Genomic DNA, 26,319 nt, shown 5'->3' with positions numbered 1-26,319 from the left:
AAGAATTTAGGAAGTTCACACCTCCTCAAAAAATAACAGGGTCTAGTAATCAATAAATATACTTTTCTCCATTGCTAATGTTATTTTCTGAACAAATTAAAAAATTTTAAGTGTGGAAATTTTCCAGCATGCTCAGTGATGTTTTGTATACATCATGATGCTTATTATCTCAAGATAAATGAACCTTTAGCTATCTCAAGCAGTGCTCAAGTCTGTTGCTAACAAGAATCACCTTCAATCTAGAATAGTAGCAATTAGAAGGTTTAGTTTCAGTATATAACAGAAATAAAATACATATTACTGTTGTTATTTTTCCCTAATTTTTTTTTCCATCATATGTACATATTTGTGTTCAATTTAGTGTCTGCTGATCACGCTGTAAGTCACACAGCCGAGATAGCTGAGGGAGCATAATGGAGAGAAACTTTGAGCTCATTAAATTTCTGGTCCACCCCAAACTTTTGTTTATAGTTGTAGAGAGAGTATATTATTCACTATATGGCACAACCAGCCACCTTATCAAGACTTACTCATCATCATGTCCAGTGGGAGCTGTTAATGAACTGGGTAATTGAGCTCATGACATGTGTTACCAAAGCAAAACAATAGGAAGAGGAGACAAATGGCCATTTTATTTGGCGATTAGAGGCTGGCCCAGGCTTTCAGAGAGCTTCCAATAAGTAACTGTCTAAATACATAAAACAGTGCATTGAGGCCCAACAGCTGCACAGACAATAATGGGGAAGTGACAGCCACAGCCCCATCTGTGCTTAACATTTTGTTAAAAGAAATTACTTGACTAAGAAAGCAAATCGTACAGCTGCCCCCCAAACACCGTCTAACAAGTACCGGGGCTTCCTCAAACTATTTAATGCACTCCATGACAATACTGCTTAACCCCTAATACATGGAGGTAAGCACAGGTTACACAAACTTCACACTCTGTTTAGCATAAAGTGGACGAGGGCCTGAAAATTAAATGAAATGGTTTCATTTACAAGGAGTTGACATCCCTGTCTTATGCACATTAACTACATAGTGTGAGTGATAGCATTTGTAACTAAATATAATTAGGCTGATTTACTAAAGGAGTTGAGAATCTTCGCACAGTGAATATTAATTTAAATTATCCAATCACATGAAATGCAACCATGTGCAGATAAAATAAGTAAACAAGAATGTGGTTTTCATGTGATTGGAAAATTAAAGTGAATATTCATGCAATTTATTCTGTGAAGATTCTCAACTCCTTTATTAAATTATTCTCCACCTGTCACCAAGAGAAGACAGCTAGAACATGCAGCAGTTCACCAATTAGGAATACTAGACTGCTTCTGCTGAATCCATCAGAGACAAGCTTAATATTGCAAACTAATGCAAATTCTCTGTAAATTCTTCCAAGGTTTTGCAGCTTTCAAAATGTGACTCTGTTGCAGATTCTACGCAACATTCCATGAGTCTCAGGGATTTAAATAAAACATTCCCAAACTGCTGATTTTCCATTGCTGATTACTTGGCAATGACATTAAATATTTAAAAAGTAAAACATTTTCTGAAATATCTGCTCTGGAACGTTGTCTGTGGTTTGTGATCTCGCCTGATGTGGCAGGCTAATGAAAGGTTGGTCATCTTACTAGTAAATAATATTATGTGTGTATGTATATACATATAAATATATATATATGTATATATATATATATATATATATATATATATATATGTATATATATATATATATATATATATATATATATATAGCTAAGTATCAATGCTGCTTACTACCAGTTCAGGCTCTACAGTGACCCTCACCACAGTATTTAATACTTGACATAAGGGTCTATTTATTGATGTTATCACCCAAGATTCACCCAATGTTTACTTTCAATATTTTTAATGAAGTTTTTGAAACACTATATAAAATAGAGGATCGATGACACTCAAAACAAGCACTAATATAACCCAATTTTTATACAAGATTCACACATTTCTCTAATTAAATCTTATGTGACAATATGGAAATCTTAGGTGAAAGTTGTGTGAAAACATTCATAAATAGACCCAATAATGCTGTTCAAATACTAGAGTTGCCCGCACACATAGATTTGTGAAAAATATATGTGTTGGGTTTTGCATGTAATTTCATAATTCAAGCAGCATGCTATATATTGGTTACATCTTTGTGGAAAAACTTGCAAATTATCACAGATCCTATTTATGTTTTTTTCTTCCCCATTGCTGTAAAGATATTGTCCAAGCTGATTATTTGATTACGAAAATCAGAGAGAATCTTTGTCAGCGTGGTATAAAATCACAATTGGTCTAGAAATGTATTCCTGACCCACAGATAAACTCTGACCCTGCACTCAGTGATCAGGGAGCTTAATAGACTACTGCCTCACTTTCTCAATCCAAAGCTGATGCATTTAATATGCATACTATGAGACCCCTCAACCCCCCACCCTGACCTGTCTATGGCAAAATTCCTTTGTTGTCACTAAATACCACATTAACCATTTCCTCTACTGTAGGCTGCTAATGGCAAAACACAGATGGCATCAGCCAAGTAGTAGAGTGCACCTAGAGTTGTCATCATAATGCTATCTACAAATTTGAGAAATATGCATATTTTTGAAAGACAAATTGTGCGATTCAAGAAAAAATAAATACATTTAAAGGAAATCTGTAGGAAAGAACAGCATGAGCTGACATTGGAGATCTGAAAATGCTAGTTGTCTGGCTGTCATGTTAACAGAATCATTGGTAAATAACTGATCAAGAAAAAGTTTAGAGATAGAATTTGTTATAGGTCTGAGAGAATAACTAAAACAAACACAACCAGGCAACTAGCATCCTCAAAAGGAAGTTGAGAATGGCTGACTACATTATTCTCCACTGACAGTTTTAGTGTAAATTTACGTAAGCCACCCAAGCTTTCCTACTCTGCAAGAACTTTCACTACCTGCCCATGAAGTATAATTTTTACTTAGCATACCAGTAGTGTAATGTACTACTGTGGGCTCCCTGTTTTTAGTGCTTTCTTGGGAAAAGAAGCAATACGATGATCCAAACTGCAGCATGAACATGGGTAAGCATCTGACTCTATGTTCACTTTGACACAACAGGACATGAAGTCAGTGATTCACCAAGCACTGGAGTATATTGAGTCATGCAGCTCAATGTCAGGGAGCTCTTGGAAAGCATCAGAGAACAGAAAAGGGCATCCCGTTGTAATGAATGTACAGGCCCCTATAAACATAATTATGCTCTTTACCATCTTTTGACAAAAGAGAGCCTTTTCCATTAAACATAATCATGCACGATTAAACCTGCTCATACTGAAAACTTGGCACCCCAACCAGTCTTGGGCTCACAGGGGTTTCAAATATTTTTCTGCATATTTATTATAGGTACTTATATAGCACCATCAATTTACACAGAGCTTTACATATATATTGTACAATAACATCAGTTCCTCAAGGAGCTTACAATAAACCTACCAGACTGTCTTTGGAGTGTGGGAGGAACCCCATGCAGGCACAGGGAGAACATGGAAACTCCATGCTCTGGTTGAAATGTGAACCAACAACCCTAGTGCTGCAAGGCAGAGGTGCTAACCACTTAGCAACTGTGCTGCCACATGGTTTCATACCAAATCTTTATTGTGGTAATGCTCAGTGCCTCTGACAAGTTTACAGAGACAATGATTTTCAAACCAGTTGCATAGAGATAAGTCATCTTCATGTCACAGATTTCACATCACACCAATGTATTGTCCATGGGGATACTGATTATGTATCAGAGTCATAATTTTTCCCATATGCAAATTGATAATCTGCAGATGGTGTAAATAGTATCCATAAATAAGCATGAAGATTATCTGAAGAGATAGCTTGTTTTAGACATTCTACACTGCTAATTGATATTTTTACACCTGATAGATGTCCTATTGGATTGGAGAGAGATGGAATATGTGATTGTGTGAGGCTACATGGAACATGTGTTATGGGAAGCTGACACACACCTGAACTACCCATGTCTCTCAGATTTATCCATCACATGGACGATCAAATCTGCTGCAACTGCTTCAAATCTAAGAAGGAGAAATCTTGGATGGTCCACTCTTACTATCTGTAGGCCTCTATATTCAAACCAACAAGTGCGATAATCAGGCTATGTTGGCGTGGTTGGCATTTTCTTTTAAATAAATCAATACATGTGTTATCAGTCTTACTAGAACCCCATAATTGTGGCACTTCAAACTTTCAGCTACTTTATGAAATGTAATACATTGTGTTCCTGCATATCACCAACTGCTCCTAAAAAGAAAACTTTAAAAAGCCGTACATTTTAAACTCTTTGCCTGTACAATGTTATTCCACCAGGCTCTAGCTCATTGGAACACTAGATACCAAACAACGCTATGCTCAACCTAATTTTTAGAATCAGAAGCTGTCACTTCAGTTATGATAACCCTTCATAGGCAATGGTTACATTGTTTAGGTACTTCTGAAAGATTACCTATTCTCAGGCAAACCCATGGAACTTGATTGTGCCCAATGTTCCCTACAAAGTAGAGTCGTTGAGATGTCTCTCATCTACTTATTATACTTTTGGATTTATTGTTAATCTGCATTGCATGGACAATGAAACATATGGTTATGCACCTCTATGAAAATTATGTATACCATACTTTGAAAACATTTAATACCTTTTTCTATTTTCTAAATGTTATGTACAAACTGTTAAAGAAAGGCTTTTATATAAAGACACCAAACAATGGCAGGGGTTAGTCAACCACCAGATACATGTCAACTTTTTTGCATTGTAGTCTTCATTTTAAAAAAAATGACAGTTGGAATTCCGATTCGTTGACCAACACCCTTGGTTTTTTTTTTCTTTCCTTACATTTAATAAACAGTTCCAATGTCACACTACCATTTGTTCTGTGACATTGAATCTTGTCAATGTTTTGTTTTTTTTCCTGCACTCCGGTACATCTATTGTGTTACAGCTCAACAATAACATGTACAACTTCTACTGCGATCAATTCTAAGTAAGCCATTATGAGAAATGTTTTAAATGAATACAAAGAAAATGTCTCTAGCTTTTCACTGTATTGTGGTCCAGCTTGTAGATTTTATTACTGTAATGTAAACCTTCCAGTAGGGTACAGGTTAGTGGATGGGATTACTGTGTGTGTTAATCTAATATGTTCAATAGCTTTTATATGTGGAATGTTCATTGGTTAATTTAACAATACAAAACAATAAAGTTCTTTCTACATGAAATAAATAAGAAAATATTTGTGAGAAACAATAGTTGGCAGTACATTGCTTGTACATTGGAGTATGTTACAGAATGGTGACTACAGTTCTTCTGTTATACACAGGAGCGAATATCAAGGATCAGTGCTTAGCTTGCAGTACTGTGTACTTGGACTTAGTATATACCAGGGAACTATCTGTATGGAGGCCCCGAAGTTTGCATGGGTTTCAATTAAGTGCTTTAAACTCCTCTTATGATTGGCAAATATTTGGTAGTAAAATATGCTCCAGAATGAGTATGTATTTTGGTAAATCCCTACTAGAAGCACGAAATGGTGTAATCAATTCACTATGTCAACATGTGTCAAATAATAATAAAAAGGAACAAGGTGCACTAACTCAGATTAGTACAAGATTCATTCTCATTAGCTGCTATGAATTGGGCACTAAGCACATATGGGTATATGTTGCATGTGTTTTAAATTACAATGATTGATTCCACTGCAGTAATAGTTTGGTGAATGTCACATTAACTTCTTTATAAATATGTCCCCTCGTGTTTTACTCTATGTATTTTCTTATTTAAGCCTTTAAATCTTAGAATTGTATTAATGGTTTGAAAACATTGGAAAATTGATTACTACTTTACTTCTTGCAGTGAATATGTCTGTAAATTGGATAGACAGGATAGGGCTCATTCACTCCTGAGGAAGTCATTAATGATGAAAGGTGTTGATTAGGAGGAGTCTGCTGACATTTCCACATGTCTCAGAAGCAACTTCACAATGCTGTGAGCTCCAGAAAGAAAGCAGTGATAAATAAAAAAACACTACAACCTTGCGTTGTTTTTGCTTTGAAATTCTCAGTGTTTTTATCTGCTATCTACTATTAAAATAAAATGTTTTACAGTTTTAAATTGTGAAAGTTTCCTCTGTGTTCCAAATATTGGGGAAGTAAATATTCATAAAGTATGTCGGACAATTGTATGGAAACAAAAGAAAGGCAGCATGCCTTTGGTATTACCATAAGCACTTTTTGACCTTACTTTTTTATAGTTAGGTCAATAATACCTAGTCAGTGTGAAGAGGGAACGCACTTTGGTGAATTGTACAGTCTGTCTTCAGTTTGAATTGAGGGGCACTCAGGGAGCTCTTGGACTTTTTCTGCTTCAAATTATTCAACCGTTGGGAATCGGCACAGAGGTAATTATTGCAGCAGGATATTTATTTATTTATTTCAGGTACTTAAATAGTGCTGTTAATTTGCGCAGCGCTTTACATATATATATTGTACATTCACATCAGTGCCTAACCCTCAAGGTCCCTAACTCACATTCATACATACACATACCAGGGCCAATTTAGACAGGAGCCAATTCACCTACCAGCATGTCTTTGGAGTGTGGGAGGAAACCAGAGTACCCGGAGGAAACCCAGGCAGACACAGGGAGAACATGCAAACTCCAAGCAGGTGGTGCCGTGGTTGGGATTCGAACCAACGACCCTAGTGCTGACAGGCAGAAGTGCTAACCATTTAGCCACTGTGCTGCCCGGAAATTTATTGATATCTGTTTTATTTTTTCACATTATACCAAATATATATATATATATATATATATATATTTATTTATTTTTTTTATTATTATTAATAGGTGATTTATTTACACATACATCTCACTAGCAATTACTGGTACTTTGAAATATTTGTATATTTTTATTTTTTAGATATCTTTTGTCATTATTTTATTAGGTAATAAGCTTGGCAACTTTGTTTTTTCCTAGAGTGGCATTATCAATTTATACAGAATGAATGCCAATTAAATTATCTTAATAATGTTAATCGTAGCCAATCGACTAACAACTGTGTGATCAATTTATAAAATAGATTTATCTATACAATAGTTTTATAAAATAGACTAACTATATGAATAGGTTTTTACTAAGGTTTTGGTTCTAAAATACAAGAATTAGGAATATTAAGAATAATTGCAAGACATAGTTTATGCATCACGTTTTCCTAAAAGGGGAGGGAATACAATGCAATTAATTCCAGTTTTTGGCTTTCCCAAGATAATTAGGTGACTTTAGAGACCAGGCCCTTGGTACATCTAATGTTGTTCACACTACATGATTGACAAGTCTGTGTCTGGCTACTCCATTAACAGTTTCATTTTGTTGCTATTTGCAGTTTGCTTGGCTAATACTCCGAACAAATAGGGGCTGTTTCTTTGGCCCTTTTTTCTACTTGACCTTCCCCTGCCTCATTCTCTTTGAGCCTCTCAAAACTGCCTTGAAAAGGCATGTTGAATGAGCACAGTCCATCAGAGAGCCAGGTTCATCCCTCTCCGCGCCCTCAATACTTCACTTCAAAGATGGGTGCATTCTTTAATTGGCCTTTGAATTGATACCAAAGGGTCACAATGCGAGTGGCAAAAAAGAAAGAGGCCTTATTGAAACAAAGCTACAGCATTCACTTGCAGATAAGCACGTTTTAATGCTTCAACGACCACCACTTTTAAAGGCTTTATTGAAGACTAGGCTTTTTGAAGGCTGGGCGGAAAAAAAAAAACTTTATTTTTGCTTAAGAGATGATTAGTTCAAACAAACAAGAGTAAACAAGGAAATAAGAGAGAAAAAGAACAGAAACATTATAAACAGCGTAGGAAACTGTAAAACTGGCACGAAAGCAGAATAAAGCTACTTGCTGCTTTATTAAACTTGCCAAAAAATGAACCTGTTTGAAGATCTTTCAATTCTTGCTTTTGGTTGCTATCCTTTCTCAAATATATTTTTTACATTTTTAATTAGTATTCGTTAGCAACAAGAATTTGCACATATTTTTATTTATTTACCTAAGCTTTACAAGTCTAATATTATGTAATACTTTTGCATGTTTAAACATGTTGAGTTCTCAATTTAACAAAAAGAGGATTTAGAAGTATTTTGTATAGTAGACCGATATAAAAAGAGCAAATTCAAAGAGAAAATTAAGCATCACTATCATTGACTATCAGTGAATCCTCAGATATCCTGAAAAATCCTGAATATTCTATTTCAACCTATGTCTGTCCTGAACAAAGTATTCTATTTAATTCATTTTACTCAGTGTACTTTTGTAAATTAAATGTCTGATTTAATTTATGATTATTATGCAACAAAATCATTTTAAAACTTTTCACTTAGGCTTCGTTTACACTAGTGGGATTTCAGATGCGTCTAGAGTCGCACAGAAGCTCATGACAATGGAAATCACATTGCTTTCAATGGTGCCCATTCACATCAATGCAACTCAGCATGGCACAGTTTTGGAAAAGGTTTCTGTACTACTAACCTTACACATTAAATTTTCAGTGCTTGCTGATGAGAGATTTAACACACTGACCCAACGTCCTCAGAGCTGAAAACAACATATTGAAATTGAAGCAGTTGTCAGCAGGAGTTAAACCTCTTGCTAATAGATGGGTGAGATCTCACATACAGGGGTAGAGACTATTCACTAAATGTTTACTTAGCTTAGTAAATACAACTGTGTTCACTTCATTCAGCCAATCATGTGCCAGGAAAAAATCTTGCTTTTTTTTATTCCCTTGCACATAATTGGATGTTAAAAGTAACTTTCAGTAATAACTGCCTAAAGTATTACATACACCAAGATTCTAGTATTAAATTATTCTTATGTTTTATAGATTTGTTTCACATGAGCTCAAATTTAATCACTGATACGTTAAAAGAGGAACTACTCCAAAGACATGCTGGTAGGTTAATTGGATCCTGTCTAAATTGGCCCTAGTATGTATATGAATGTAAGTTGAGGACTTTAGACTGTACGCCCCTTGAGGGTTAGGGACTGATGTGAATGTACAATATATATATAAAGCGCTGCGTAAATTTATTGCGCTATATAAGTAACTGAAATAAATAATAGTAAATAAATAGCAAACATGCTAATACCTCCTGATATTAGAACACTTTAGAAATGTGTTCATTGGCAGGACTAATGATATATACTGTATGTCTGAAAGTAGCATCACAGCAGATATTTTCTCTGGGGTGGGAACCAAGTACTAGAGATGTAAAGCAAATGCCTACTTAAACAAGACCGGAAGGCCCAGGAGGCTTGTTACTAACAGGAAGCTAAGTCATAATAGGCAGTCTTTTCTGTATATAGTTATACATTTTACTTCCATTAGTAACGGCAATTTAGTTCCTTTTAGTTTATATTTAAAGTGTTAGTTTGTGCAGATCTATGACAAGACAATTTGTACAACCTGTGCAAATCAATTGCTTAATAGAGACAAAGACCTAATGTGACGAGATGTATTTGCCAACAGGCTCAAGTTATTCAATTATTGCCATTCTCACCTGCATTATATATTGTGTATAAAGGTATCTGTATACATTTTCTTTCCTTTGTCTGATATTAGCAATTCATTTATTTATTATTTATCACAGGTACTTGCATAGCGCCATCAATTTACGCAGAACTTTACATATATATTGTACATTCACATCAGTCCCTAACCCTCAAGGAGCGTATAATATATAGTCCCTATCTCACATTCATACATACTCATGACAATGTGTTAATAGTTAGATAACTTATGTTGTGCAACTTATGAAATATCAATGATTCTGGAACATTTTCAGCCTTGTATGCTCTTCTTTAAAGAGGGAACCCTGGTGCCATGGTAGTGTAAACTTACTAAAAATCTTACACAACCGGTATCCCTTATAGATCCGTTAGTATGGTAACCCTGGACTCCAAAGTAACACTTTCTCCCCCGAAAGTCCAAACAATAAAAGTCTCTCACAGAGTCACTAGTGTCAAAATAATTTTAAAGTGATATCTTCTTTATTCAATGTCTTCTCGTGTGTATTATTCTACTCCATCCTCCATTGATTACCCTCAAAAAAAGATAAAATGCACATAGTGTATTATCCTTGATAAATGTGATTCACAGTCACAAATGTGTGTGTATCAAGGATAATACACTATGTGCATTTTATCTTTTTTTGAGGGTAATCAATGGAGGATGGAGTAGAATAATACGCACGAGAAGACATTGAATAAAGAAGATATCACTTTAAAGTGTAAACGTACTACTTATATGTTAAGCAATCCCAGCACATGAATTAAAATTTTATTGCACCTGCTTTCCTCCCTTCGTCCAAAAACGTGCTGGTCTATTAACTAGCAGAATGTTTTAAATATAGATACAAAATAAATATAAAAAATAAATAATGCAGCATTACTCTTTTGCCACGTTGGTCATTTTAACCAACTTGCCAGTTTTCTAACACAGAGGCGTAGACAAAGAAGCAGGGCCTAAGAAAAGATTGGCATAGATTGAGTTCTTATATATGTTGAAAGAGTTTAGACACTGCGGCAGTGTGTCCCACAGCATGAAATCCACATGAAGCCTGGCATTTACAAAGGTCATTTATGTAATTAAAAATAAGTCACGTGCCACTTAACAAGAGGCAGGCTAAAATAAAGATTCTCTTATGCTGGTGTATAGGACTGAACACATTAATTTACCCTACTGATAGATAGATTTATGACAAGTCTTTGAAAGGTTGAGTTTTGTTCATTTTGTCTAATTTTTGTTGCTATGCATTCATAATGAACTCATGGGGCTTTATCAGCTTGTTTAATGCATTTTCAAAAGGAAAAGCTATACGAATAATCTGCCAGTCTTAGTTGACTCTTCTACAGTATAAATAGGGAACTGCTCTTTACATATTACCTGGAAAGTCCAGACTTCAAGAAGCTTGTGGTGAATTCAGAGACTAAGACAAGTCCATTTTAAATGAAAAAAGGCATTTCTGATGATGCAAGATAAGACATAGCTTGGTCCCTGTGCTTTCAGATGCTTCCCTTGTACCAGGTTTAGTTCTGCTAATACTTTGTTTGGTATCACTTATCTGTTATTTATTGTTTTATTAGCATTTCAGTGCTGCCTCAGATCCCCAGATGTTATTAATGCTGAATGACTGAAAGATCCAATATTCTTATGCTGCCAATAAATTCAATTATTTTTCAGCTTATATGGACTCTGCATCTACATCTAAAGAGCAATGGAAATGAACATTGTGATTATTTTCCAATCTGCTGTTAATGTATTTCATTTAAGAAGGTAAATCCGTAAAACTAAGAGACTTATGTAAATGATCATCCTATGGAACAAGGATTTAACTGTGAAAATATAAAAAAATACATGTCAATAGATTCCAAGCAAATATTCTCACTGCTTGTTTGAAAATCAGTTTGTGACTGATAAATGGAGCTGTTTTACCATAAAGACACTTGTGGGCCAGTTTCCTGGGCAGTGGGGTTAGAGGGGGAGAAGGCTCATGATTTACAGGGAATATTGGAAGGATTTAAAAGACTTTTTATAGTGTAGAAAATATGAAACTATCTTCTCTCTTGCTTTGGATGGTTGTATAGTTAATATGTAGCTCTGCATATAGGGTAGACAGCATATTGCTTGAGCAATAGTTTGTTTCAAAACAATCCGATGACACAAGGGTCAGAATTTATATGGTAGAGCACCAATTCATTTGGGTGCTCCTAGAGCAGCTTGATGTCTGAATTGCCAGTTATCCCTTTCTCCATATAGAAAATGGAAGTAAGGTAATGCCTCCCATTTGTGATATCCATCTATCGGCCAGTTACAAGATCATAGGGAATGCCAGGATTTGTTTGATGACTGGTAGATATCTAATCACCTGTTGTCACATCTGATTGTATATATCCACCTTGATAGGCATATTTTTGCTCCCAACACCAGCACTATAAAAGGAAATTTTAGCAAAACAGCTGCCTGTCCTGCTCATGAACAGGTTTTTTTTTAACCTCTGACTAGATTTGTGTTGTTAACCTTATGTTTCACTATCCAAATATGAAAAATATTACCATAAATAGTAACTGAAATGGTATATTGGTACCTGCATCAGCCATTGTGCCATCTATAGCCAGCATACATATGCTAAAAATGGGTTGTTTGCAAATGCAGTCAGTGGGGAGTGAAGAATTTTACTTTGCTTAGTGAATTTTGGGTGTTCACTTTGCATACCCAATGGAGCAAAAACAGGATTTTTGCTTACCTAAGACTGAATGGTGACTCAATGTCATCTTAATCACTAAACTATGTGAACGTTCCCTTTGCAAGGTGAAACTTCTTCACTCTTTTAGTAAATCCACCCCAATGTGTCAGTAGATAACCCTCTCTTTTCAGTTACTTGAGGGTGCTATTTCTGGATCACCTTTCCTAACAGAGCTCCAGGCCAGGATTACTAAATACTTGCAAAACAAGGTTATTAGGTTTACTTGATTTTTTTCTTGTAGTAAAATAATCTTGACTATTGACATTATTCACCTTCCTTTATTTGTATTCATAATAGCCTTACTACTTAGTTACTTTAGCCAATTGTTCTGCGATCAATCAGCTGAAACTCCAGGTGACTGGAGTAATTGGAACTTCACAGATATGCCAAGTTCTTTGCTGAATTGTGAATGGCCTCTGGCTTAGTTGCACTCCCTGTGTCATGACTAGCCTTCCTTATGGATAATCAGTAACAGAACAGCCCAAATGTTTGTTCTTTTTGGAATGTGGAAGTGCTTGCTAAATGGCGTGTGTCACACTGGACTACAGAAACAGTTACAGAAACAGTTACTTGGTCTGTGATTTAAGGGATATATAAATGTTCTGATATATGAAATAAAGCCCTGGTGAATCAGACCTATAGCTCTGCAACCAGCAAAAATGATGCTGACGATTAGAGACTTCTTGGTCTAACTCAGCAGGGACCGTGTCAGACTGCTGAAGAGAGACCACTGCTTCCACACGGATAGTCCTTCTCTGGAGCATACTGGCAGATGACAGGCTTTTTTACTTAGGCTGTAGCTTCTTTTTAAATAAAACAAACTCTAAAATATTGCATTGTATTCAACTTATTCCACCTGAAAGCTTAGGAAATCTTTAATAGTAAATAGCCTCATTTACTATACACACAGTATATTACTATAATACACCGTGCAGAAACCAATGACAATAAAATATCCCCACTCACCTGACTCTGCACTGCCTTAGGGGCTAAGAGGTTAGCAGTCATGCTTTGCAGCTTGGCCCCTATCCACATGGGTTTTGTACATTATCCCTCTATTTACAAAGTCTGGCCAGATAAGTTTAAAAACATGTAAATATTTGATAAATATTTTTACATAAATTTGACTAAAATTGTTATTGTTTGCCTTTAGACAAGTATATGTTGTATAGGTTGATTTATAATAAAAGGTTTTGTGTACCTGATGCTTGTTTCAGTGGCTTTCATCTTTGTGTTCACTACAAAATAGCATTATTATGTTTGTTTATTGCAGTGTCTTCCTTTAACATGATGTTGATAATATCATAGATTTCCTGTTTGCATACTTTCTAAAAATATGCTCAGTTTTATTCTATGGAAAATTGGCATTTAAGTTGAGTTGAAAAGTTCTCTAAAGATTCAGCTTGGTGAATGGAGGCACGTGGTTCTCATTTAAAGATGTCCGCATGGAGCAGTTCAGCTGCATTGTGGGGGCGTTCATACACAACCTTCATAATCTTAGCATGGAGCCCAAGTATGCAATTTCAGTATGTGACAAACTCTGAAGAACTAATGTAGTACACACCTTTCAGAAAGTAATTGAAGATATGCATCCATCATCACATTAAAAGTGATGGAAAAAGTGTCTATATTCTGCTAGGAATATATACTCACATTGTAATTCAATGAGTTATTACATATTGGAGTTGCTTTACTAAAGTAATAGAGACTGTTCACTTTACAAAGTGAATGTTCACTTAACTTATGTAAAAATGTAAAGTTGTGTTCACTTCCATCATCCAATCCTGTACAAGCAGTAAATCCTCAGTGAAAATGCAAATTCCAAGGTGAATATAGACTTAACTTAATGAACAGTCTCTGCTCTATTTTAGTAAATTAACCCCGATGTTGGTTTTCCGCTGTGTCGCCCTTGCAATATGAGTCAATATGTAGCTGGTCTAATACTGCCGTGAAGATCTTTCAAAGGGATTGAATATTTCCTCAGCAATGCTAAACAGGGAGAAAGGGAATCCATGCATGGACACAATGGGGGAGATTTTCTAAAACTGGAATCTGGTGCAGCTGTGCATGGTGGTCAATAAGCTTCTAACGTCAGCTTGTTCAATTAAACTTTGACAATAAAACCTGGAAACTAATTGGTTCTGTGAAGAGCTGCACCAGATTTTACACTCTCCAGTTTTAGAAAATCTCTTCCAAAAAGTCTTATGAATCAAATGGTTCATGCAGCAATCTGGCCATTAACTTGAAAAATCTATTTCACACTGGATTTGCTTCATCAGGTGGAACATCTGCCTGATTGATATTCTTTTGAATTTAGACAGATATAATCATAGACTGGTAAAAAAAAAACAATCATTTAGAGGTGCAGTAGCAATCTGAAATTCACAAAGGTGAGATGATTTAGAATATATAAATCTGTTCAGACTATATTGTAACAGAGCACACCTTCCAGCCAAACAGCACAGCCAGGTTATAATGTTGAACAATGTAGCCTGCTCCAGAACCTGTCACAGACTGTAATTGGGCCATGAAAGTAGCACACTGCTGAGGTCATTCTTCTGCTCTCCTCTTGTTTCAAGAAATAGTGTCCTGATAGACTAAATAGGTGAATAAATGTATTTGCTACTGAGACAATAACCACTTGTTGACAGGAATTTCATCTTCAGCACATTAAAATCCAATGTGGTGCCAAAAAAGCTAGGTCCCCTTTCAGACCAGATAGACTCTGTCCCAATCATTAAGGGATCCTCTCACAGATCCCCTGCTGATCGGAGCAGATCGGGCAGATGACACTTCCATGTCCGCTCAGTTTATGCAGAGCGGACACAGACAGAGCCCACTTTTCTCTTTGGTTTGCCTCTGTCTGTTTGCACCTGACTACCCTCCAATTTACCTAATTAGAAGAAGACAGATCCCCTTTTGTTTTTATTTAGCAGACCAGATCTTACTTGGAGGTATGCAAGTCTGTTTACACCAGCCTGTCCATTGGAATGCATGTACCTTCCAATCAGGTCCACCTGAAAAACTGAAAGGCAGACCTGACCAAACCTACCTTGTGAAAGAGGCCTAACTGTAAGAAGCAGTTACATTTTTCAGTAACATAATGATTAACCACCCCTGTAGCTCTAGCCTAGGTACTTATTCTACTGTTAAAACTTTTTTTGTCTTTTTTATTTTGTATGGAGATCATCTTTAAATGTTTATACTGAAAAACAGCTTTTTAAGAAATCATCCTACTGTTTGTTGATAGTGTTATTTTTTACTCATATTCTACTTAAACATTTTCGGATTATAATAAATTACATTTTCTGCACCAGCTCCTGAGCCATTGGGTCACCCCAAAGGTTCTATAAAAATAGGTTTGTAAATTCAAACCATGTGTCAGTGGATAAACTCCCCATTTCAGTTACTTGAAAGTGTAGTTCTAATCTAGTTTTCAATAAAAAAAAAAAATACCAGCACATACCTAGCAAAGTTTTCAGCTAAGGAATGCTGGAAAAACTATTGATTCACTCGACTTCAGAGCTGTCATGGACAATAAGGACAAGGTTTCTGGCTGAATGGGGGGCCTTTATCAGATGCAAAAGACTCTATTGAGTCTAAAACGTTGTGCTTTTTCATTGTTCTGTTTGATCTGGTCTGAATGTCTAGTAAATAAATGTTTCTAGTGCCATTCAGAGTTTGCTAGACAGTTTTACTGCAACTGCCTTGAACCTCGTAGCAAAAAGTTGAAATTTAGAGGCAATACCTTTAGACTTTGTGGACTGTGGCTTAAAGAGAGTTCTGCATAGGTCTTATCTGATGTTCCTGGGAACAGCAGATATAAAAACACAGACATGTTTTATTCAGCATAATAATGCTTATTTGACTTAGGGACTACATTAAACAGTCATAAAAATGCACAACGTCCCCCTCTCAATAGCCTGTTTAGAATGGATTAAAAGGCAACTCAACCTGAAAGATCTCCCTTTGTTGCCTGAAAGTTTCAGTGTGAAACACCAATCACAGCTCATCAAGCAAATCTTAGATGGAATTTGTGCCATGTGGGTGTATAGAATGTTCATTTTTAGAGTTTTTACAAGTTGATTTTATTAGAAGTGCTGCAAAATAGGAAGAGCTAGGTGACAAATAATGACAGCTTTGTTACTTTCAACAGGGGCTGTCAATACTTCCTAGTACTATTTGCAATTGTCTGATACACTCTATTCTATTTAACAGTGAAATTTAATCAAAGTGATACCATGCAGCGACTAGATAGGTAACTATATTGGTAACAACACTAAGAGGTTGATTAACTAAAACTGGAGAGTGCAAAATCTGGTTCAGCTCTGGATAGAAACCAATCATTTTTTTTGTTTTATCAAAGCTTAATTAAACAAACTGAAGTTAGAAGCTGATTTTCTACCATGCACAGCTGCACCAGATTTTGCTCTCCACAGTTTTAGTAAATCAACCCAATTTTGTGAATTAACGATTACTATTGTTTTTAAAATAGCAAAAAGCAAAAGTAAAATCACACCACTATGATTTTTTTAAGGATGGGCAATACATTCTAATGCAGTGTGGTCAGCTATAGCAACTAATCCAATGTCAGCAAATTGTATTAAGAGAAGCCAAAGATATTTTCCTAAATGTAAAGGAACGCATTCTGTGTGTGGCTGTAGAAACTGTAAAATGGTACCATAAACATGATTGCCATTTTTTACCCTAAAATTTTACATTAATGCCATAGTAGAAATAACATGATATACAAAACACTCATCTATTATGTCATGTTTTGCAAAGTAAACTCTTAAAACGTATCCATGAGAAATGCTGCTTTGGTTGGTACATCTGGTGCACTTCTGTTAACTGCCCACTCATATGTACCATGACCACAATGTCACCTATGACATCAGCAATGTTACTAATACACTGTGTGAAAACTTAGGCTGCCTTACAGAGAATAGGTGTGCTTCTGCCAACCTCTGGTCTTGTATTGTGTTTCTACTATTTGTTTGGGCAGGAGTTCATCAGCTGCAGATCTGCAATCCATTGAAGAATGGGTTAAGCTTCTTAATACAGGTTTTCATTTGGCCAACTGTTTTTAATTTGCAAATGAAAGTTATGGTAGAACTCTATCCTTTGGATCGCTTCCAGCATGTCAAGAATTAATTGTATTGAAAACAGCATTGCTTAAATGCAAGGCCGTCCAGTTACTCTGCGTTATTTACACAAACAAAGTCCTTCTCAGTTTCTTTGATAAAAGCAGCTAAATCTTTTTCCTCTTTCATGTTTTGTCAGCACTTGAATCCCCTTTGTCCTCTGGCTATTTGCCGAGCTGTGGACAATGGATCAGGAGAATGGAAGCAGATTGTTGGAATGGCTCTCTGTAAGCCTAATTATGATACGTTGACTGCACTCACCATGACATATTAAGGGGACCCAGGCTTATTCAATTAGCCACTCCAGGTTTCCCTTTCAGACCTAAAGTTATCCTTTGACTGTTTGTATTTCTAACAGTATTCATGTCTATTGTGAAAGCAAATCCTTCAGAGTTTTGAGAGCTTTTTAAATAGGAACTGTTATTGTAGCTAATTTTTATTAACAGAATAATAATCTGATAAAGAAACAGACTTTTGTTATGTAATAAGTACAAATCAGTGTGCATATGCTCACATCACCCTGATTATGCCTCTTCTGCTCCTTCTTCATATTCCTCACCTCACCCTGGTGCAGGCAGCAAAGATCTTCACCAACCCACAACAGCCAATCAGATATCAGCTTTCAGCGATTTGCTAAAGTCCAAATAATGAAAGCTGATTTCTCAATTGTTGCTGTGAGCTCTCCTCTTGTAACAGAATGTTATTAAAAAACAGTAGAGTCATGTATTATTGTATTTTTCGATCATTTCCCATTTAAAATGAGTCTTCTTAAGACTCGTCTTTCATGGTCTCAAATGGCCCTATTAAACTTGGAGCTTTGGGCACCAGCAATGATTTCCTGATTTAAGAAGGTCATGTGCAGCAACATCCAGAAAGGAATGTTGGCTGAGCCTGGACAGCAAATAATCTGCTTTTCTTTTTTCCGTAACAAAGGATGCACTTCTTGTTTCATAGGTTTTAGCCACAGTAGGTCATAAAAGTAACGGATGAAAGAGGCACCACAAATGATCATGAGAATTACCACTATCTGCTACAATGGTTTGTTTTCTGCTATAAATAAAGAAAGCTCCTTAATTACATTTATCTTATAAAACCTATAAAACAGGTGAATTGCCATTTTAGATAGATTATAATGAAGGCATATAATACAATATCAGACACATTAAAGTTTTGTCTATGTGAATAGCGAACTTTCAGTTGTTTTAGTAATATAATATTATCTTGATGTCTGCTTCAAAAACTTGAAATGATTCCTAGATTGTAAGCTCCAAGGAGCAGGGCCCTCCTATCCCTCTTGTATTGAACTGGATTGTTGCTGTATTGTCTCCCGTTATACTGTAAAGCGCTGAGCAAACTATTGGCGCTATATAAATCCTGTATAATAATAATAGTGTTTGCATGTTAACCAGGTCTTCTGAAGAGTGGTTGTTATTTCTGCAAATGTGTGTCTTTTGGTTTGAGACACCTAAGCCACAAATATACTTATAAAGAAATTATTGCGATGCTAAAGGTGTCTATACACAGGAGAAATGGTCAGTAAGGGGGAGATTTACTAAAACTGGTGCACACAGAATCTGGTGTAGCTGTGCATGGTAACCAATCAGCTTCTGATTTCCAGCTTACTTAGTTAAAGTGATTCTAAAGGCTGAAGTTTTTTTACCTTCATGAATTCTATGCATGAAGGTGAAAAACCTGTGCAGCTTCCCCTCAGCCCTCCCTTGTACTCACCTGAGCTTGATCCTGATCCAGCGATGTGTATGAGAACAGAAGCTCTCTCTGGTCTCTGCCTCCTCAGTGGTTGAAAAACAGCAGCAGGAGCCATTGGTTCCCACTGCTGTCAATCACAGCCAGTGAGGAGGGAGCGAGAGTCACATAGACACACAGAGGTGGCTCAGGAGCAAGCACGCATGAGTGCTGCCAGCTTGCTCTGGGGGCACTCAACAAGGGGGAGAAGCAAGGAGCACCAACGTGGGATCCAAAAAGAGGAGGATAGGAACTGCTCTGTGCTAAACCATTGCACAGAGCAGGTACGTTTTATATGTTTGTTATTTTTTAAAAAATCTGAACTTTTACAATCACTTTAAGCTTTGACTATAAAACCTAGAAGCTGATTGGTTACTATCCACAGCTGTGCGAGATGCTGTGCGCACCAGTTTTAGTAAATCTCCCCCTATGTGTCAATCAGACATTTATATACCTATTTGATTACATGCTATACCCTTATACTGCACAACAAGAACAAGAATGGTAAGTTGGTCATACCAATAAAGGGCAAAACGTTAAAGAAGGATCCTTTCCCTCTGTTTCCATGTGCATGTGTATTTCACTACATGCATGTATGTTGTCAATAGACATTAATCTAGTCTGGCAATGAGGAATTTCATATTTTCAACTAGTTTGACTGCTCATTTAGCTGGCAAAGCACATTAAAATATGAATGTACAATCTGCTTCAGATTTAACAAATATTTGTCATTTAATGGCTTATTAAACTAGTCTGCTTAATTTATATACTATTTATGTGTGTCAGTTATGAAATTATATGTTCAGTTTTGATATCCCTTAGCAGTTGTTGCTGTACGAAGGCTATATTTTGCATATAGCTATGCATGAACCTCTGTCTTGTCATTCCTAGTACATAGTAAGCAGGAATGAAGTCATATGGTCTCCGAGTACAGTCTGTATATGCCCACTCTTGCTGAGGCCCTGGTGCTGTTTTTAATTTTGGGAAGATGTTCCACCTATCTTGTTTCTGTCTCTTTTATTGTAGCTCCAGATAGAATTTCCCTGAAGACCAGAAATTAGCTTTACAGCACACAAAAACAACTGTTCATAGGGATGGGTATTTAGGACAATATATTCACCGCTGGAGGGACTGTAATGATCACTGATCATTTTCTAAATTTGAGGAAACAAATTGTTTCCTAAAACAACTTCTGTTCCCATTTTACCAAGGCCAGATACCGGCACTCACATGCATATGTTTTACTCAAGTAGCTTTAGGTATAACTGCTTCATAGCAACCATATATAAAGAAGTTGTAAATCTGCACACATGGACAGAAATATAGTATATAGAACAGTAAAAGAAAAAAAAATGGAAATGACTACAAAATACAATACTATTTGGAAGAATACCATTCCATCTTCTGTTAGCTATATTTTTGAAGCTATATTCTTCCAACTTCCAGAGCAATAGTGGCTATATATGGATAGACATATGTAGTGTTTGCTTTCAATAAACATTGTAGATGATTTCTGGAGAAAACCAAATTATATGAGAACTTGATCAACCAGGTTGAATTAATCCCCAGACAAAGGAATTCCATTAGGGGTATTTCAGTCTATTGGCTTGTTTTGAGGTTGAACATTTCAATAACTAAATCAAGTCAAACCAGAACTAATATTTCAGTTTTTGATAAATGCTAAATAGCTGGTTTCCATTTTCTTTTTATCTTTAAAGGACTCAAGTAGTGCTATCTCAGGGCTACATACCTGCTGAAGCCATTATAGTAGGCCATAGGTTGAATTATTCCCCAGACAAAGGAATTCCATTAGGGGTATTTCAGCCTATTGGCTTGTTTATAGGTTGGACATTTCAATAACTAAATCAAATCAAACCAGAACTAATATTTCAGCTTTTGATAAATGCTAGATAGCTGGTTAACATAGTCATATCTTTAAAGGACTCAAATAGTGCTAGTCACACCTATATACCCGCTGAAGCCATTACAATTGGCCACAGCTTTTCTTATTGATTTTATAAAATATTTAAAATTGTGCCTAAAAAAAAACCAAAAGCTATAGGAACATCCTGTAGTGGAAGAAATGCCAAGCTTGATGGAAACCAAACACTGATATGGGGATCTCACCACTGGAATCTACTAAATATTCCATATTTCCGAAATAATCTCCAGAGCCCCCCATATCCTCTGGAACTCTCTACCCCAATTTATCAGACTATCGCCTACTTTGCTCACTTTTAGGCAATCTCTGAAAACTTATTTCTTCAGGGAAGCCTATCCTGCCTTCAGCTAATAATGGAATCTTCTCTTCCTCTTACGAGTCCATCCCCCACAGTTATTACCTTTTGTACCACTAGCCCCTCCCTCTTAGATTGTAAGCTCCAAGGAGCAGGGCCCTCCTAATCCTCTTGTATTGAACTGTATTGTTGCTGTATTGTCTCCCGTTATACAGTATTGTAAAGGGCTGAGCAAACTGTTGGCGCTATATAAATCAATAAATAATAATAATCTGTATATTCAATTGTAGGTAATTCAACCCATTAGACTCCACGTGACCTATAAATGAAATAACCCTTTCATATTTTCTGTTTTGTCTTTTGCATTTTTAGCATAGGATGGGAATGTCTGAACTTGTAGGTAATGGAAAGCAGCAGAACTGAAAATGTAGAAGTACAGGAACTGTTTATAAGACTCTTCCATGTTCAAGTATCATGCAGTTCTTGTCTTGTCTGCAAGTTATTGATTGATGGACTGTAGTTACACATAGTAAAAATCAAGGGCAGCCTCTGCCTCAAATAGTAGGTTTCACGTAATGTGGATGGTCATGAATGATCAGAGCTTGTATAGAAGGGGACCATCATGCAAGTCATCCTAGAAAACCAAGACCTGTAAACACATTCCTGACTATGAGCGTTTCAGAGTTTCCCTGTAGACATTGCAGCTTTTGGATTAGAGTTTATTGTGATTCATCTCACAGCAGAGCTTGACTTGACTTCAGTCTATATCATAATGAGCAATTAAATGTTTCTATTTCTTCCTGAGTTACCATGAATGGTTTATGTCAGAGCTGATTTTCTAACATTCTCTTTATACTGTACAAACAGAAAGCTAATAGCAATGCCTTTCTTTTAATCAGGGTGTAGGGATTTAATTGTGGAGATGGTATGTTTGCATCCAGCACATTTTTCTTGTGTAACTATTTCAGTGCTGAGTAGGATGGCGGGAGTATGAACTAGATTTGGGGATTAGTCGCTATGTACATACCAAAACATCAGTGTCCTTTTTGTTTTTTGTATTTTTGTAATAATGGAAAATACAAAGACTTATAAGCAGACTTTGCAGAATTTAAACTAAGACATGTGTTTCCTTTTTTTGTTTATTCAGGATTTTTTTAATTCCTCATTCTTTCATCCTTTAAAGCAAAAAGCAGACTGGCAAAGGGGAATATTTTTCTCTGACAAGTAATCATGTAATCATGTATGGGATATAGTTAACTCTATGGATATAAACAGTGCCATGGCCAAATTTAAAGTACCTATTTAAGAAACTAGTACATTTTTCCAGAACCAAATGTGTGGCAAAAATAAGTTTTAATAATGAGAGGTTATATGTTTTACACACCGATTTCCTGCCAGTGATATTGCTGAAGTATATGGAAGACAGAACCTTTCAGTTCTTTCTAGTCTAAATGATTTATGTTAAAGAGAATATAGTGTCTTTTCATTTTCTTTTTTTAATATATATGTGAACCATAGATAGCCCCTGAGTAACCGGCTGAAATTTGATTCATCTATGGCTGGCTTAAGGAGTTGGATAAACTATACTGAACCTCTGAGAGCTCCCTCTAGTTCCTAATCTGCAAATGTATATATTACATGTACAAAAACCTTAAAAGAAAAACACTGCAAAAATAAAACAATCATATTAAAATACTTTAAAGTAAATGTAGAATTATTAACTAATAATAAATATGTTATTATGTGCCTTCATTTTCTTGCATAACATAGGCTGTAAAATATACAACATATAGGCAATGCAAGAGAATGGGCTATGTAGAGGTTTACTCTGGAAGAGATCATTGGATTTTCAGTACACTGAAAAATCATATTATTCATTCTTTGATTGTTTTAAACCTAATTGGCTGAAACTTGCATTGTATCATACAATCTGCTTTTGTATGGGCATCTGTACTGCCCTCTTAGTTACAGCAATGGAGACTCCAGACTTTCTCACATTCACATACTGATGCCTACAGTGAGTTGACATTACTGCCTGTTCATTTGGGATCTAAGGGCCACTAAAAGGATGGTTTTGTTCTTTCACTGACTTCAGCAAAATGTGAAAACTTTAGTGTTCTGCCAACAGAACAATGGTTGTAGATGAAAACATATATTTTGTGTTCTAGGTCTATCCCAGAGTTGTCTATCCTGCAGGCAGTGGCAAGATGTCGATGACAAAGGCTCCTCTATGGTCCTGAAAGCTCCATTCTGCTGTATGACATATTATTTTAACTGCATGTGGCCTACATAGTTGTAATTAAAGCATGTAAATGTCTCTACAAACTTAATGAATTCCTTGTAGCAGATTCTGAAAGCTTATTGAAAAGCGGTTTTCTAAATTTTGTTTGTATCTGCATCTTCAAATCAATATGAACTGAGTACAGTGGGAACATAAGGTATGAAATTATGCTATGAAAAATGTGTTTTTTTATTGTGAAAACGTTATACTGTATTATTCACATACTGTATACTGTATATTATAATATTATACAATGTTATTATTATAAGCCTAACCAAGAAGATTTGTATTGTGCTAAACTAAAATGCTATCCACAAATATTGCAAGACATTTTGAAAGTCAACTTACATTAGTTTACATTAACCACCAGTACCAGTATATTACACCCCTTTACTTTCCAGGCTATCTTTTAGTTTTCAGTGCTGTGATAGTTGTGTGCAAATTAATTTTATATAATTTTTTGAGACAGATTCTCCTTTCTTTTGGTGTTTTTTTTACTTTATAAAGGATAAAAGACCAAACATCATGAAACAACTGTTTTTTGTCAGACATTTAAAAGAGATCATCTGCATTTGGGATACATTGCTTAAAAGAGTGTTGTACAATAAATGGAACATCAATATTTTGCCTATGGAAGAAGAAATGGGGAGAACCTGAGCAATTTACTGATGAGCTGGGAAAATCCCTCTTTTATTCCCTTTGAGCAAAGCCAGGAGATGTTGGGCAGGACTTGCTTGATCTCTGTAACAGGGGCGGACTGACAACTCATGGTGCCCCTGGGCAATAGGGGATCATGGGACCCCTGTGTCCTTGCCCAAATTCAAAAAAGCCTATGCAAAAGGTACCAGGGGCATCTCATGGGGCCCCCTACTGACCCTAGGCCCTTGGGCAGTGCCTGAGTTTCCAAATGGTCAGTCTGCTCTGTAATTACTGTGAGGATCCTTGTGAGTCATTCTGAGAGGAAGTGGAGGCATCTCAAAGGTGAAAGCATGCAGTGTTTACATCTGTGATTGCTGCAAATGCTTATCATTGCGATCACAAGGCACAGGACACATCTGATTGGCTCTGTGCCTTATGCTTGTGAGCTGCACTGTCTAATGACAGCAGGAATTGGGAGCGAGCCTGGTGGGGCTGAACCCTCTGTACTGAAGTACCTTTGAAACATCCATAATAGGTCCCCCAACTGGACATTTTGCTGTAATGCTCATTCAGGAGGTGGTTCAGACAAGTAATCCACTACAACCTAATGCCACAGAGCTCTCTGCATGTGGAATTGTTTGTGCTATGTAATATCTTCTCAATCTGCTTGTTTTACCAACAGCCAGATATAACCTTTCTTAGTATTTACACCTTGATACATCACATTTTTATTGCCTACAAACAACGGACTGGTGCACAAAGCAATCCCTAGAAAAAAACCTTAGAATCTGAGTAGTTACTCTGTATACATTTTATAAAACTCAAAGCTTCCTTTTTAATTTTGACTAGAGTGTACCAATTGTAAACACTATGGTATTTATTAAAGTGGAACTACACTGCATCTAAGCACTACAAACCAAAGTGCTATTTAATTAATAATTCATAAATAATAATTAATTAATAGTTAATCCTTTTTTAATATCAAATCAAGCTCATCCATCCAACCATGTCTCCATGCTTTATTTTTGTTGAGAAATTACTTTGTGAAAACACTCCCTAGCATTTCTGGCTATGGCCATCTTGAGTGTGGGAAAAGATTCATGTAGCATTTACTTCATGGAATCTATCTGTCCTTAGATCAGGCATACAGGCAGAAGGGCGTGCTTAGCTGATAAAGCCCTTCCTCCCCTCCTGAAGACTCTTGGGATGTATGACATCATTTGCCAAAGCCGCGAGAAAGTAACTGAAGAAATGTAAAAAAAAGTTTAAAAACAACTAAATAATGATATACTTTCCTATCTATTTACTCGTGCTAGCAGCATAAGGATATAAAAAGGCAATGCTGGTTGAGTGGGTGCTTTAATTAAACAAGTATGTACATCTCTGATAAATATTTATTGCAGAAGTTCCTTCTATATAAGATTACATTACTTTACAATGTAGCATAACAACTGAAATACTGCACACATTACAAAGAACAGTAATGAGCTAATTCCAGTAGCTACCAATCATATATGGGCATTCAAATGCCAGCATAGATGTTCTTAAAACAATGTATATGAAGATATAGATTAGTACACCCATGTTTCCCAGGTTTGGATGACAAATGGATAGAAGCAGACATTACCATCTCAGTAATCCTGAGACTGGGATGGGGGGCAGGAGAGAAAAGACATGAGGATCATAAAATATATCAGGAGCTAGGATATAACACACAGTTGTATGCCGTTTGAATGAGCACAATAGAGTTAATTTTACTAAATTACATGAGACTGTTCACTAAGAAAAGTGAATAAGGTGAGGCTGAGTTCACTTCAGTCCTCCATTTTTTAAGTTAATGCCTGGGCATTCAAAGTGAACACGGCTTCAGCTTTTTTTTTCTGTTGTTCTGTTAAAAAAAATGGA

General features: G+C 36.1%; 1 protein-coding gene across 8 annotated transcripts in view; it reads right to left on the bottom strand.

Moving 5' to 3' along the window:
* Positions 1 to 26,319, bottom strand: part of PAX3 (paired box 3) — a 70,050-nt gene that overhangs the window by 21,920 nt on the left and 21,811 nt on the right. The gene's annotated exons all lie outside the window — the stretch shown is intronic.

This window comes from Staurois parvus, unplaced genomic scaffold (genome assembly GCF_062004578.1).
Source record: "Staurois parvus isolate SC_StPar_1 unplaced genomic scaffold, SC_StPar_1.0 ptg000078l, whole genome shotgun sequence".
NCBI lineage: Eukaryota > Metazoa > Chordata > Amphibia > Anura > Ranidae > Staurois > Staurois parvus.
Note: the sequence above shows the minus strand (reverse complement) of the source record. Positions and strands in the feature narration are given on the sequence as shown.